We start from the raw sequence: 14063 nt of genomic DNA, 5'->3' as shown, positions 1-14063 counted from the left end.
GGGTGCTTTTTTGGTTGGCAGATGGTAACTAGTGGCGTGCCGCAGGGATCGGTACTGGGGCCTCAACTATTTACCATTTATATAGACGATCTGGAGGAGGGGACTGAGTGTAGGGTAACAAAGTTTGCAGACGACACAAAGATAAGTGGAAAAGTGAATCGTGTGGAGGGCGTAGAAGGTCTGCAGAGAGATTTGGACAGGCTGAGTGAGTGGGCGAGGATCTGGCAGATGGAGTATAACGTTAACAAATGCGAGGTTATTCACTTTGGAAGAAATAATAGCAAATTGGATTATTATCTAAATGGAAAGAAATTACAACATGCTGCTGTGCAGAGGGACCTGGGGGTCCTTGTGCATGAGACACAAAAATCCAGTCTGCAGGTGCAACAGGTGATCAAGAAGGCAAATGGGATGTTGGCCTATATCGCAAGGGGGATAAAATATAAAAGCAGAGATGTCTTGCTGCATCTGTACAGGGCATTGGTGAGGCCGCAGCTGGAATACTGTGTGCAGTATTGGCCCCCTTATTTGCGGAAGGATATATTGACCTTGGAGGGAGTGCAGAGAAGGATCACCAAGTTGATACCAGAGATGAGGGGTGTTGATTATGAGGAGAGACTGAGCAGATTGGGTTTGTGTTCGTTGGAATTTAGAAGGCTGAGGGGGGATCTTATAGAGACCTATAAGATAATGAAGGGGCTGGATAGGGTAGAGATGGAGAGATTCTTTCCACTTAGAAAGGAAGCTAGAACTAGAGGGCACAGCCTCAAAATAAAGGGGGGTCGGTTTAGGACAGAGTTGAGGAAGAACTTCTTCTCTCAGAGGGTGGTGAATCTCTGGAATTCTCTGCCCACTGAAGTGGTGGAGGCTACCTCGTTGAATATGTTTAAATCATGGATAGATGGATTCCTGATCGGTAAGGGAATTAGGGGTTATAGGGATCAGGCGGGTAAGTGGAACTAATCCACTTCAGATCAGCCATGATCTTATTGAATGGCGGGGCAGGCTCGAGGGGCTGGATGGCCTACTCTTGCTCCTATTTCTTATGTTCTTATGAAGGTGTTTTCTTATGAAGAAAGGTTGAGAAGGTTGGGAGTTTAGTAAAATGAGATGTGATCTTGTTAAAAGTATGAGATTTTGAGGGGACTTGACAGGTTTCATGGTGAAAGGATGTTTCACCTTGTGGGGGAGTCTTAATTTAAAAATTAAGGATCTCCCATTTAAGCTTGAGATGAGTTTTTTTGTTTCACTCACAGGGTTGTTGGTCTGCAAATTTCTCTTCCCCAGCAGAGGTTAAGTCATTAAATATATACAAGGCTGAATAAGATAGATTTTTGACCGATAAGGGAGACAAGAGTTATTGTGGGGATGATTGGTGGGGGGGATGCAGACAAGCCACATTCAGATCAGCCATGAAGTTATTCAATGATGGAGCAGGCTCAAACAGCCTAATGGCCTATTCCTATTTCTAACTTGATTTGATTTGATTTATTATTGTCATATGTATTAGCTTAATAAAAAGTATTGTTTCTTGCGTGCTAAGAACAAAGCGTACTGTTCATAGAGAAGGAAATGAGAGAGCGCAGAATGTAGTGTTACAGTTATAGCTAGAGTGTAGAAAAAGATCAATTTAATGCAAGGTAGGTCCATTCAAAAGTCTGATGGCAGCAGGGAAGAAGCTGTTGTTGAGTCGTTTGGTACGTGACCTCAGATTTTTGTATTTTTTTCTCGAAGGAAGAAGGTGGAAGAGAGTATGTCTGGGGTTGCGTGGGGTCCTTAATTATGCTGGCTGCTTTGCCGAGGCAGCGGGAAGTGTAGACAGAGTCAATGGATGGGAGGCTGGTTTGTGAAGGATTGGCCTACATTCACGACCTTTTGTAGTTCCTTGCTGTCTTGGGCAGAGCAGGAGCCATACCAAGCTGTGATACAACCAGAAAGAATGCTTTCTATGGTGCATCTGTAAAAGTTGGTGAGAGTCGTAGCAGACATGCCAAATTTCCTTAGTCTTCTGAGAAAGTAGGTAATGCACACTTTTTGTATGGCAACTGTTTCAGTTTCCACCAAATCTGAAAAAATGGGCTAGCATGAATTGCTGCTGTTAGAAGTTACAAGCAGTGTCCCTGGAGATGCCCAAACTAGAGGGTGAACATGAACTTCTTTGCACAGAAAAATCCGTGGTGCTGAGTCTATGAATCCACTGTCTTCTGACCCAGAGGTGAGAGTGTTATCCACCGAGCCACAGCTAACACCTAAATTTGGAAACTAAATAGGTGGGATTGACAAAAAGTTTCAGAGTGAGGAGGAGTTAAGAGAGGGGCAGTAGAAACTGACTGAAAAACAGTATTGCAGAAGGATCTCATTCATCTGTTGCTTGAAGCAGGTGGTCGCATTTGCAGAGAAGCATCTTGGGAATTCATGGGCCGCACTGCTGCCTCCTTGTGAGCACCAGTATCCAATCATTCCGGTAACATAATGTAATGTCGCCAGATTAGTAACCGAGAGGCTTGGACCAATTTGCTGAAATGTGAATTCAAATCACAGCTGCTGGGGGGTTTTAAATTTGATTAATAAATATGGAATAAAAAGCTAATCTTAGTAACGATCATCAGAAAACTACCCAATTGTCATAACGAAACCCACCTGATGTTCTAATCTCCTGCAGCGAAGGAAATCTGCCATCCTCACCATGTCTGGGTACATGTGAGTCCACACTTACAGTATTAACTTCCCTCTGAATTTGCCTAGCAAACCACCTAGTTGTATCAAATCACTACAAAAGTTAAATAAGAATAAAACCAGATAGACCAGCCAGCATTGAAGATACACCCTGCTCAGTCAACCATGCAAACTCCTCCTCATCAACATGTAAGGGCTTGTGCCAAAATTGGGAGAGCTGTCCCACAGACTAGTTGAGCAATAGCCAGACAGTCATACTCATTGGGTGGAATCTTACCAAAAAATGACAAAGTGTCAGGGTCTGACTGAAAACCGGCCTGTTTCTCAAGTAAAATAGGTGGGCGCCTTTCATGCCATCGTGTGGAGGGGCAGCAGCCTAAACACACTGAGATCCAAGGGCATCCCAATCAAAGCGAAAAATATCCTCTTCACCCCCTCCAACCACACCCCATTCCACCATGGAATTCTCAGGGCCTCCCGACATCCGCCCCCACCCCCCACCACGATCAGAGCCTCCATCATCTGGCCCACCCCCCAAATAGTAAATGCTGGCACCCCTCACCCCTCCCCCCCCCCACAAACATCGCCAGCATTGTACCCCTCTTCCCCCTCCCACAAACAGTCAATGCTAGCATCCTGCCTCCCGCCGCCGCCCCCCCCCCCTCCCCGGTTCCCCCCAAACCACTGGCATTGCCAATAACCCCAGTTCCCATGTCCGCTCTCCTGCCCCCCCCATCACCACTATAAATTACTTTTCCCCCATAAGGCTCCCACTAGGGTGTGCCCCGGTACTGCTCCTGGCACAGATTGGTACTGCCAGGTTGGTACTGTCAGGTTGGCATGGTGCCAGGGGCAATGTCAGGGCATTGCCTGTCCATGCCCCTCTCCCCCAAGGCTCATACTCACTTTTATACCCGGGGGAGGGGGGGGAATCTCCAGGACAGGCTAACGTCTGGTACTGTAGCTGTGGACTCACATGAACCCTGCTGTAAACCTTGTCGAAATGACATCTTGTCTGTGAGGTTTGAAAATATGCCGAGGGGGAATAAATGGTGAGGTAGGTGTATAATTGTATGTAAATTTATTAAAATGTATTAATATCAGGCTCATGCCTGTTATGGACATGAACCTGATTCCATCGCCATTGAGATTCACGATTTCTGGGGATCTTGCGCTCCTGCCGCCATTCTCACACGTGGAGAGTGCTGGCTCAAGATCACCCCCATTGAATTAAAACTTACAGCCAATGACCCAGACTCCTCCATCACCATCCCTGGGTATGACCTGTCCCACAGACACCCTGAGGTTGTAGCACAATGGTACACACTCGGGCGTGAGTGGCCTTGGGAGTTCTTAACATTGACTCCGGATGCCACGAAGTCTCAAGGCACCAGGTCAAATGTGAGCAAGGAAATCTGCTAATTGCATCTACTGCCATCCCTCAACTTATGAATCAGTATTCCTCTATGTCAAACATCACTTGAAAGAAGCACTGAGGGTGGCAAAAGCACAGAATGTACTTTGTACAGGCAGACTTCAATGTCCATCGCCAAGAGTGGCTTTGTAGCTACTGTCCGAGTCCTGGAGAAAACATCTGCCAGATTGATCCTGTGGCAAATGCTGAAGAACCTCCAAGAGTGAAAAGCCTTCTTCATTATGTCCTCACTCATCTCACATCCTCATCAATTTTTATTCATTTATTCGTTTACAAGATGTGGGTGTCACTGGCTAAGCCAGCATTTATTGCCCATCCCTAATTGCCTTTGACAAGATGGTGGTGAGCCATCTTCTTGAACCACTGCAGTCCATGTGGTGTAGGAACGCCCACAATGCTGTTAGGGAGGGAGTTCAGGAATTTGACCCAGCGACAATGGAGGAATGGTGAGTGACCTGGAGGGGAACTTGCAGGTGGTGGTGTTCCCATGCATCTGCTGCCTTTGTCCTTCTAGGTGGTAGAGTTTTGGGGTTTGGAAGGTGCGACGAAGGAGACTTGGGGAGTTGGTGCAGTGAGTCTTGTAAATGGTGCACAGTGCTGCGGAGGGACTGAATGTTTAAGCTGATTGATGGGGTGTCAATCAAGCGAGCTGCTTTGTCCTAGATGATGTTGAGCTTCTTGAGTGTTGCTGGAGCCATGCTTATCCAGGCAAGTGGCGAGTATTCCATCATGCTGCTGAATTGTGCCTCGTAGATGGTGGACAGACTTTGGGGAGTCAGGAGGTGAGTTACTTACCACAGAATTTCCACCCTCTGACCTGCTCTTACAACCACTATATTTATGTGGCTGGTCCAGTTCAGTTTTGGGTCAATGGTAGCCCGCAGCATGTTGATAGTGGGGATTCAGTGATGGTACTGAAATTGATACCAAGGGGCAATGGTTAGATCCTCTCTTGTTGGAGATAATCATTGCCTGCCACTTGTGAAGTGCAAATGTTACTTGCCACCTGTCAACCCAAGCCTGAATGCTGTCCAGGTCTTGCTGCACTTGGTCATAGACTGCTTAAATATCTGAGGAATCATGAAGGGTGCTGAACATTGTGTAATTGTCAGTGAATATCCCCTCTTCTGGAAGGAAGGAAATGATGGAAGCAAAGTCATTGATGAAGTAGCTGAAGATGGTTGGGCCAAGGACACTAGGACCTCTAATCATCACAACCATCTTCCAACCGGTGGCAAGTTTCACATTGACTTTAGTTTTGCTAGGGCTCCTTGATGCCATGCTGAGCCAAATGTTGCCTTGATGTTAAGGGCAGTCACTCTCACCTCACCTCATCACTTGAGTTCAGCCATTTTGCCCATGTTTGAAGCAAGGCTATAATGAGGTCAGGAGCTGAGTAGCTCTGACAGAACCCAAACTGAGCGTCAGTGCTGAGCAAGTGCTGCATCAGAGCACTGTCAACAACACTTTGCTGATGATTGAGAGTAGACTGGTGGGATAGTATTCGGTCAGTTGGATTGGTCCTGTTTCTTGTGTACAGGACTTACCTGGGCAATTTTCCACATTTTCGGGTAGATACTAGTTCTGTAGCTTATTGGAAAAGGGGTGCAACTAATTCTGGAGCATATGTCTTCAGTACTATTGCTAGAATATTGTCAGGGCCCAAAGCCTTTGCAGTATTCAGTGCCTTCAGCAGTTTCTTGATATCATGTGGAGTGAATCAAATTGGTTGAAGACTGACATCTATAATGCCAGGGACCTCAGGAGGAGGCCAAGATGGATCATCCACTTGGCATCTCTGGCTGAAGATGTCTGCAAATGCTTCAGCCTGGCCTTTTGCACTGATATACTGGCTCCATCATTGAAGATGGCGATATTTATGAAGCCTCCTCCTCCAGTGAGTTGTTTAATTGTCGACCAGCATTCACAGCTGGATGTGGCAGGACTACAGAGTTTGGATCTGACCTATTGGTTGTGTAATCACTTAGCTCTATTACTTGCAGCTTGTGCTGTTTGGCATGCAAATGTTGTATGTGTTGTAACTTCCCCAGATTGACACCTCATTTTTAGGTATGCCTGCTGCTGTTCCAGGCACGCCCTCTTACACTCTTCATTGAACCAGGGGTGATTGTAATGGTAGAGTGGGGGATATGCTGGGCCATGAGGTTACAGATTCTGGTTGAATACAATTCCGCTGCTGTTGTTAGCTTACAGCGCCTCATGGATGCCCAGTTTTGAGTTGTTAGATCTGTTTGAAATATATCCCATTTAGCATGGTGGTAGTGGCACACAACATGATGGTGGGTATCCTAAATGTGAAGGCAGGCCTTTATCTCCACAAAGACAGTGCAGTGGTCACTTCTACCAAAACTGTCATGGACAGATGCATCTGGGTCAGGTAGATTGGTGAGGATGAGGTTAAGAAGATTTTCCCTCTTGTTGATTCCCTCATACCTGTCACAGAGCAGTTTAGCAGCCATGTCCTTTCGGACTTGACTAGCTCAAATGTCCATCACTGAGCTACTTTTAGTGATGGACATTTAAGACCCCACCCAGAATACATTCTATGCTCTTATCATCCTCAGTGCCTCTTCCAATTGGTATTTAACATGGGGGTTAGTAAGTGATATTTAGGAGGTTTCCTTGCCCATATTTGACCTAATGATATGAGACTTCATGGGGTCTGGAGTCAATGTTGAGAACTCCCAGGGAAACTCCCTCCTGACATTATACCATTGTGCCACACTACCTCTGCAGGGTCAGTCCTGCCAGTAGGGTAGGACATTGCCGGCGATGGTGAGGGTGGTATCTGGGACATTGTTTATAAGGTATAACTTGGTGAGTATGACAGCGTTAAGCTGTTACTTGACCAGTCGGCGGGACAGCTCTCCCAGTTTTGGCACAAGCCCCCATATGATAGTACGGAGAACTTTGCAGGGTCACCAGGGCTGGGTTTGCCATTGTTGTTTCTGGTGCCTAGATCAATGCCAGGTGGTCCGTCCAGTTTCATTCCTTTTTGTTGACTTTGTCACAGTTTGAGATCACTGAGTGGCTTGCTAGGCCATTTCAGAGGGCAGTTAAGAGTCAACCACAGGTCTGGAGTCACATGTAGACCAGACCAGCAAATTTCCTTCCCTAAGGGGAAGTGAACCAAATTAAATTTTACAAAAATCAACAATGCTTTCATGTTTACCATTACTGAGATTAACTTTTAATTCCAGACTTATCAACTGAATTCAAATTTCGCCATCTGCCACAGTGGGATTTGAACCCATGTGCCCAGAGTACTAGCTTGGACCTCTGGATTATTAGCCCAACTACCACTACATCACCACCACCTGCCCACTCTATCTTTTGTAGATGGATCCTGTCCATGGCAGAATTGGTAGGAGTGACCACTGTACAGTCCTTGTGGAGATGGAGGTCAGAATAGGTCAGAGGCTAGGAATACTGCGGCGAGTAACTCACCTCCTGACTCCCCAAAGCCTGTCCACCATCTGCAAGGCACAAGTCAGGAGTGTGATGGAATAATGCCCACTTGACTGGATGGGTACAGCTCCAACAACACTCAAGAAGCTTCACACCACCAAGGATAAAGCAGCCTGCTTAATTGGCACCACATCCAGAAACATCCACTCCCTCCACCACTGACACTTAGTAGCAGCAGTGTGTACTATCTACAAGATGCACTGCAGCAATTCACCATAACTCCTTGGACAACACCTTCCAAACCCATGACCACTTCAATCTAGAAGGATAAAGGCAGCAGATACATTGGAACACCACCATCTGTAAGTTCCCCCCAAGCCCCTCACTGTCCTGACTTGGAAATATATCGCCGATCCTTCGCAATCACTGGTTCAAAGTTCTGGAATTCCCTCCCTAACATCATTGTGGACTGCAGTGATTCAAGAAGGCAGCTCACCACCACCTTCCCAAGGGCAACTAGGGATGGGCAATAGATTCTGGCCAACCAGTGACACCCATGGCCCACAAATGAATTTTTAAAAAGTCCTGCCTGCAGACTAAGAACACTCCATCGTGTTGTGTGGCACCAGCATTGAGCTAAATAGGGTAGATTCAGAACAGATCTAGCAGTTCAAAATTGGGCATCTGTTAGACACTGTGGACCAGCAGCAACAGGTTTGTATTCAGCCACAATCTGGACCTATCTGACACAGTATACTTATCATTACTATCAACCAGTGGATCAATGCCTGGGTCAGCCTGGTTTAGTGAGGAATGTGGAAGGGCATGCTAGGAACAGTACAGCCTTACTTTAAAATGTGATGCCAAACTTTTGAAACTCAACACAAGACCACATGGATGCCAAACAGTGGAAACAGCATGCTATAGGCAGAGCTAAGCCCACAGACCAAATCAAAGCTCTGCCAGGAATGGTGGTGGAGAATTAACCAACTAACTGGAGGAGGAGGAAGCTCCAGAAACACCTACATCTCAATGATGGGGAATGCCAGCATGTCAATGCAAAAGACAGGGTTCAATCACTTGTAACCATTTTCAAGCCAGAAGTGCTGAGTAGATGATTAAATCTTGACCACCGCCTGAAGTTCCCACTACCATTGATGTCAGTCTTCAGGCAATTTGATTTATTCCATGTGACATCAAGAAATGTCTGAAGGCAGTGGATACAACAAAGGCTTTGGGACCTGAGAAAATCCCTGCTGCAGTACTGAAGGCTTGTCCTCCAGAACTACCTGGCAACCTTAAGCTGGTCTGGTACAGTTACAACACGTGCATCTACCTGACAATGTGAAAAATTGCTCTGGTCTGTCCTGTCCAAAAAAAAACTAATTGAATCAATTACTGCCCCATCAGTCTACTCAACAATCACCAACAAAGTAATGGAAAGTATCGTAGACAATGCTATCAAGTAACAAATACTCAGCAACAGTCTGAGTCACTTAGCTCCAGATTTATTACAGCATTGGTCCAAACCCGGGCTAAAGTGCTGAATTCCAGAGGTGGGCTGAGAGTGACTTGACATCAAGGCAACATTTCACCAATTGCAGCACCAAGGAGTCTTAATAAAATTGAAGTCAATTGGAATCGGGGAAAAAACTATCCATTAGTTGGAATGAATACATGAATAGGATGGGAATAGAGGAATGTAGATCCCGGAAGGGTAGGGGGTTTTAGTTCAGCATGGTCGGTGCAGGCTTGGAGAGCCTGTTCCTGTGCTGTAATTTTCTTTGTTCTTTGATATCTAGGACAAAGGAAGATGGCTGTGTTTGTTGAAGGTCAATACTAACGCACAAATTAGGAGCAGAAAGAGGCCATCTGGCCCTTTAAGCCTGCTCCGCCATTCAATGAGACCATGGCTTATCTGATTGTAACCTCAACCCCACATTTCCGCCTACCTCCAATAACCCTTGCTTATCAAGAATTTGTCCAACTTTGTCTTAAAAATATTCAAAGACTCTGCTTCCACCATTGTTTGAGGAAGAGAGTTCCAAAGACCCATTCTTACCTGAGAGGAAACATTTCTCCTCATCTCAAATGGGTGACCCCCTTGTTTTTAAACAGTGGCCCCTAGTTCTAGATGCTCCCACAAGCACAAACATCCTTTCCACATCAATCTTGCCAAGACTCCTCAGGATCTGATGTTTTAACCAAGTCACCTCTTACTCTTCTAAACTTGAGCAGATACAAGTCTAACCTGTTCAACCTATCCTCATAAAATAACCCGCCCAATCCACGTATTAGTTTAGTCAGCTTTTTCTGAACTGCTCCCAACACATTTACATTCTTCCTTAAATAAGGAAACTACAACTGTACAAAGTACTCCAAATGTGGTCTCACTAATACCCTGTATATAACTGAAACATAACCTCCCTATTTTTATATTCAATTTCCCTTGCAATCAATGATAACATTCTATTAGCTTTCCTCATTACTTGTTGTACCTGCATACTAGCCTTTTGCAATTTACTGCTGTGTCAAAATCCTGGAACTCCTTTCCTAACAACATTGAATGTACCTACACCAAATGGACTGCAGCAGTTCAAGAACAGTAAGAAGTCTCACAATACCAGGTTAAAGTCCAACAGGTTTGTTTGGCAGCACTAGCTTTCGGAGCCTCAAGCTCTTTCTTCAGGTGAGTGAGGACTTGTGTTCACAAACAGGGCATATAAAGACACAAACTCAATTTACAAGATAATGGTTGGAATGCGAGACTTTACAGGTAATCAAATCTTAAAGGTACAGACAATGTGAGTGGAGAGAGGGTTAAACACAGGTTAAAGAGATGTGTATTGTCTCCAGCCAGGACAGTTAGTGAGATTTTGCAAGCCCAGGAAAGTTGTGGGGGTTACAGATAGTGTGACATGAACCCAAGATCCCAGTTGAGGCCGTCCTCATGTGTGTGGAACATGGCTATCAGTTTCTGCTCAGCGATTCTGCGTTGTCGTGCGTCGTGAAGGCTGCCTTGGAGAACGCTTACCCGAAGATCAGAGGCTGAATGCCCGTGACTGCTGAAGTGTTTCCCGACAGGAAGGGAACACTCCTGCCTGGTGATTGTTGAGCGGTGTTCATTCATTCGTTGTCGTAGCGTCTGCATGGTTTCCCCAATGTACCATGCCTCGGGACATCCTTTCCTGCAGCGTATCAGGTAGACAACGTTGGCCGAGTCGCACGAGTATGTACCATGTACATGGTGGATGGTGTTCTCACGTGGGATGATGGCATTCGTGTCGATGATCTGGCACGTCTTGCAGAGGTTGCTGTGGCAGGGTTGTGTGATGTCATGGTCACTGTTCTCCTGAAGGCTGGGTAGTTTGCTGCAGACAATGGTCTGTTTGAGGTTGTGCGGTTGTTTGAAGGCAAGAAATGGGTGTGTGGGGATGGCCTTGGCGAGATGTTCGTCTTCATAGATAACATGTTGAAGGCTCTGGAGAAGATGTCGTTGCTTCTCCGCTCCGGGGAAGCACTGGACGATGAAGGGTACTCTGTCCGCCATGTCCCGTGTTTGTCTTCTGAGGAGGTCGGTGCGGTTTTTCACTGTGGCACGTCGGAACTGTCGATCGATGAGTCGAACGCCATATCTTGTTCTTATGAGGGCACCTTTAAACGTCTGTAGGTGTCTGTTGCGATCCTCCTCATCTGAGCAGATCCTGTGTATATGGAGGGCTTGTCTGTAGGGGATGGCTTCTTTAACGTGTTTAGGGTGGAAGCATCGTGAGATTATCCGTGGGCTTGCGGTAAAGTGAAGTGCTGAGGTGACCATCCTTGATGGAGATGCGTGTGTCCAAGAATGCAACCAATTCCGGAGAGTAGTCCATGGTGAGTCTGATGGTGGCATGGAACTTGTTGATGTCATCATATAGTTGTTTCAATGATTATTCACCATAAGTCCAAAGGAAGAAAATGTCATCAATGAATCGAGTGCATAGCATCGGTTGAAGGTCCTGTGCAGTGAAGAGGTCTTGTTCGAACCTCTGCATAAAGATGTTGGCATATTGAGGTGCGAATTTGGTCCCCATGGCTGTTCCGTGTGTCTGGATGAAGAACTGGTTGTTGAAGGTGAAGACGTTGTGGTCCAGGATAAAGCGGATGAGTTGTAGAATTGCATCTGGAGGTTGGCAGTTGTCGGCGTTGAGTACTGAGGCAGTTGCAGCAATGCTGTCGTCGTGGGGGATGCTGGTGTAGAGTGCCGAGACATCCATTATGACAAGGAATGCTCCTGGTTCAACTACTCCATGTGTGCTGAGTTTCTGTAGGAAGTCCGTAGTGTCATGACAGAAGCTGGGTGTTCTTTGCACAATTGGTTTCAGGATGCCCTCGACGTAGCCGGAGAGGTTCTCACACAGGGTCCCATTGCCTGATACCAATGGGTCTGTTGGCCTTGTGTATCTTCGGGAGGCAGTAGAGATCTCCAACGCGGGGAGTACGTGGGATGAGAGCAAGGAGGATGCTCTGAAGGTCTGAATCAAAGGTCTTGATCAGAGTGTTGAGTTGACAGGTTTGTTCTTTGGTCGGATCTGCGGGTAACTGTCTATAGTATTCCTCGTTGTTCAGTTGTCGGTACACTTCTTTGCAGTAATCCGTTCTGTTCAGTATGACGGTGGCCCCTCCTTTGTCTGCTGGTTTGATGACAATGTTGCGGTCGGTCTTAAGAGCACGGATGGCGTTGCGTTGTGCTTGGGTGACAACTTGCAATTCAAGAAGGCAGCTCACCACCACCTTCTCGCAATTAAAAGTATGAAGTGATGCATTTTGGGATGACTAATAAGGCAAGGGAATACACAATGAATGGTAGAATGCTAGGAAGTACAGAGGACCAGAAGGGCCTTGAGGTGCATGTCCATAGGTCCCTGAAGACAACAGGACAGGTTACAAAGGCATATGGGATACTTGCCTTTATTAGCTGAGGCACAGAATATAAGAGCAGGGAGGTTATGATGGAGCTGTATAAAATGCTCATTAGGCCACAGCTAGAGTACTGTGTGTAGTTCTGGTTGCCCCACTATAGGATAGATGTGACTGCACGAGAAAGGGTGCAGAGGAGATTCACCAGAATATTTCCTGGGCTGGAGAATTTCATCTATGAAGAGAAACTGGTTAGGCTGGGGCTGTTCTCCTTAGAGCAGAGAAGGCTGAGGGGTAAGAATATTCATTATTCAACACAGACAAAGGGGTTAGTAATATATAATAGGAAGTCATCAGCATACAAGGAGACATGGTTCTCCACACCAGTGTTGACAACTTTAAGGCTATGGACAGTAGTTCTGTCGCCAGGGCAAAGAGAAGTGGAGACAGCTGACATCCTTGGTGGGTTCCTCCTTATAAAGGGAAGTACTTTGAGTGTAGAAAGTTTGTGTGCAAGCTTGTGATAAGGGAGGTATAGAGGTGGCGAATCCATGAAATAAATTTTGAACTAAACCCAACTTTATCCAAAGTTGTAAATTGATATTCCCACTCCACCCAGTCAAAGGTCTTCTCTGCACCTAAGGAGACAACAACTCCAAGGTCTGCCAAAGCTGTTGGGAGAAGTATAATGTCGAGAATATGACATACATTTGAAAACAGTTGGTGACCCTTCACCAAACCAGTTTGGTCCCCTGATATTATACCAGGAAGATAAGGTTCCAATCAGCATCAAGCCTACAGCTTGATGTCTGCGTTTAACAGAGAGATAGGCCAATATGAGCAACACTCCACAGGGTTTCTTGGAGATAAGCGAGATGGAAGCTTGAGTCAATGTTGGGGGCAGAGACAGTGAGTTATTGAACATATCTAGTAGCAGGGGAACAGGCTGAGCAGAGAACTTTTTATAAAAGTCGATTGGAAAGCCATCAGGGCCTGGGGTCTTGCCACTTTGCATTAACTTCATGCAGTTTATTATCCAGACACAAAAGATTGTCCAGGTCTCTACCCATGTCCACATCCAAAGATGGGATGTCCAAATTATTTATAAAGGCAGCCATTGATATACTATCTGACAGACTTTCAGATTTATAGAGGTTGGAGTAACAAGAGGCAAAGGCTGAATTAATATTTAGGGGATCAGTAGTAAGATTATGGAAGGAGTTGTAAACTTGGGAGATAAATCGAGAAGCAGACTGGTGCCTGCATTAGTGGACCAGAAGGTGACCGACTCTGTCCTGTATTCATAAAAAGTCCCCCTTGACCATTCCAACATATATTCAGCTTTACTTGTGGAAAGCAGATCAATGCGGTAATAAACCTTTAACTAAATAAAACCATAAAAATCAAGCCCTAAACTTGCCATTATAACCAAGACAAGCAGCAGACATTCCACCTTAGATAGCATCCGCTGACTAAATAACCTAGTTAGTGGGGCGCACCCACAACATTTGAATTATATTATATAACACGTCAATGATATGTTGCTAATTATAACCGCATAGAGCTCAATTGCATTCGAAGAAGTGAACATGCCCTTAATTTTGAGCTTATTAAGTCATCGGTA

Source organism: Mustelus asterias, chromosome 23 (genome assembly GCF_964213995.1).
Source record: "Mustelus asterias chromosome 23, sMusAst1.hap1.1, whole genome shotgun sequence".
NCBI classification, from domain to species: domain Eukaryota; kingdom Metazoa; phylum Chordata; class Chondrichthyes; order Carcharhiniformes; family Triakidae; genus Mustelus; species Mustelus asterias.
The sequence above is the reverse complement of the archived record's forward strand: the minus strand, read 5'-3'. Positions refer to the sequence as shown.